The sequence below is a fragment of the Caenorhabditis remanei genome, chromosome IV (genome assembly GCF_010183535.1).
Source record: "Caenorhabditis remanei strain PX506 chromosome IV, whole genome shotgun sequence".
Taxonomy (NCBI): Eukaryota; Metazoa; Nematoda; class Chromadorea; order Rhabditida; family Rhabditidae; genus Caenorhabditis; species Caenorhabditis remanei.
The window spans coordinates 6,184,071-6,187,046 of record NC_071331.1 but is presented as its reverse complement, the minus strand read 5'-3'; positions in this window follow the sequence as shown (position 1 = coordinate 6,187,046).

The window sequence follows — 2,976 nt, the reverse complement described above, 5'->3', positions numbered from 1 at the left end:
GTTGATGTCTAGAGAATGGAGGAGCAGTGAATTGGGGAAGATTTTACAAAAACAAATGGGGGATTGAAACAGATATTTGCCTACTTTTTCAGTTTCAACTAGGTTCAGCTGATACGCATTATTGGTGAAGTTTAACTAAAACCAACAAAAAAACTAAATTGTCACATGGTCATTCGAACGTTCTCTCATTTGAGGGGCGTTCTTTTAGTCTGTGTTTCATCTCCCTCTCTCTTTCACTCGGGGTTGTCAGTAGTTGCAGAGTGCTAGGTGCCAAGACACCCAACCGTCTTACGGTCTACTATTCAAGCTTTATTTATTTCTTTTGTAGTTTTATATGTTTATTCTTCTCAGCACCCTTTTGACGGAGAATGAAAAGTGTTAAAGAATTATTACTCAATTGAAATAAATTTCTGTCCGGAAAGACTAAAATGACCCGCGGTTTGAGACAACTTACCGTTATTGGAATCATCTGTTGCCTGATGGACAGGATCCGGTGTTTGAATCGCTTCTCATGGTTGCAGCTAGTCGGTTGTCCTTTTCAACGAATCCAATCATTGATGATTCGTTCATCCGTCGTTGCACTGGTCGATTTTTATGAAATCAAGTAAAGTTGGTTAGGGGTTGAAAATAAAGAAACAATCCGTTTTCCTGTTATTTTTTGTTAAAATTTTCGCTGATTCTAGATCGGGAGGATTCAAACCCGCGTCTACCGTGAGCAAACCCACAGCCCGGATGAGTATAGACCTCACGCAGCGTAACTGACCGTGTCTAACCGGAACCGACACAGATAAGAATGGTGGGGGAAGTTAATTGAAATGAAATTATCCTCTTTTTGGATCCTTTTTTTTTTGAATTTCTGATATATTCTAGATCGGGAGGATTCAAACCCGCGTCTACCGTGAGTATTTCCACAGCCCATAGGTAAGACTACTCGCAGCGTAACTGACCGAGTCTTACAGGATCCGACACAAGAAAGAATGGTGGGGGAAGTCAGAAGAATAGAAAGATAGTATACTGTTTTTGATATTTTTGATCACAATTTTTTTGTATTCTAGATCGGGAAGATTTCACTCACGTTAATTCCGTCTTCTTCTCTTTTGTGGATCCATTGTTGTGTTGCAGCTGTATCCAGTTCTGGGTCGTTATAGTGGTTGGTCGTGGCTGGAAACTTATCAACTTCAATCATTTCGAATAAAAGAGTCGAGGAAAGAGGAGTTCGAGAGAACCGTCAAAAAATATGAAGATAAAGAAGGGGAAAGGTGTCCTTTGTCAATAAGAGAAAAACTAAAAGGGCCTCATAGTAGGCCGGGACGGGAGGAGAATGACAGAATACTGGTCTACTAGCAGTTGCACACTAGAGGGCGGAGCTTAATTGCACCTTCCGGTCAGATTTCACATAGAGATAGGTAAGCAGGTGGTAGTATGTGAAGAGGAATGACACGGACAATAGACCGAGAGTGACAATGTGAAGAGGATTTTACATGGGACATCTGTTGTTTGTTTGATGTACCGCAGGAGGAATCAATAATGGGAGTTAGGGAAGAAAATATAGAGAAACGGAAGTGTTTGAAATAACTATGACTGCGATAGTAATTGAAAGAGAACTAACAATAAGAACATCAATTTGTTTTGAAGTTTGAGTTTTGTTCAAAAAGTGAGATCATATCAGACTTGGTTTTTTAAATGAAAATACGATTCCTTAAGTTTTGACTATCAAAAGAAGAGCGAAATGTGCTTTGAAAAAAACGACAAACAGTTGGAAAACTTTGTAGTTAATTTGATAACGTTTTACCTATTGGTTGGATTTGGCATACAGTAACTTTATATCTATGGAAACTACAAAGAGGAAAAGAGTGGTCACCTACACGATAGGAATGAAAATGGAAGACTGGCAAAATAAACTGAATGAGACTGTAATCGGGGAAGGAACCTAATTGTTCTCACTTATCCGATTTCCCATGGAGATAAGTGACAGGTAGGGCGAGCAGAACAAGAAGGGCAATGGTCGGCATCTTCACATTTATCACTAATGAGTCGTCTTCCGCGTTCTGCATGAAAATTGTTTTTGCTGGATCGACCTAGGGACCTTGCTGATTTCTTACTGAGATAAATGGATCAAATCAGCAATTTAAAGTATCGATAATCTCGAAATGTTCAAATTTCACGCGGCATGAAACACTTTCCAATGAAAAATGTTGCTTTGGCAGATTTGAGAAACACTTTTTTGAATAGGAGCTGAGATTGTTGTTGTCGAGTGTTATGGAAGCAAATAAACATTAAGCAAGAAAACGTCATTGTTACATATTTCTGTTGATAATGAAAAAATAGTAAGGAAAAATCTATTGTCTGCGTATATAGTTTTGTATTCCGTTTTGTGGTGCTATAACGTGGTCTGATCCAATATTTCACAGAAAGTTTTTTAGTCGAATTCGGATCACACTAATGAAAGCAAAAACAACATTGATTTATTTCGACTTCATGAAACATTAACTTTTTAAAACATTTTCTGATTCAGTGTGCTTATTTTCTTAAATATTTTGTTTTTGGTACAATCTGAGTCTCCATATTCTGAATCACTGAAATTAGTATCGGTCCGAATCCACACTACTAAATTAAGATCTATTGAAGGATCATACAAGAAGGATCATACTGGAACGGTTCTCAATAGGACTAGCGCCCAGATTCTAGCAAAAATATACTATTTGCAGAAATGAGAAAACTTTTAAAATAACAGAAAAAGTGATGTTTCAGGGGTTTGACATAAACAATATCTTTATTTTCTTTCATTCGAATTAGTTTGACGATTTTCGGACCGGTGCTGACTCGGGTTGTTTTCATTAAGGATAGAATCAGAACTTGCACAAGATACAGTACACGACTTGTGATTTCGATTTTTTCACAGTGTTTGAAGGAACAATTTACAATCTTACTGTTGTTTCCTGTCATTGTTATCACAACTCTCTGTTTCACAAGTTG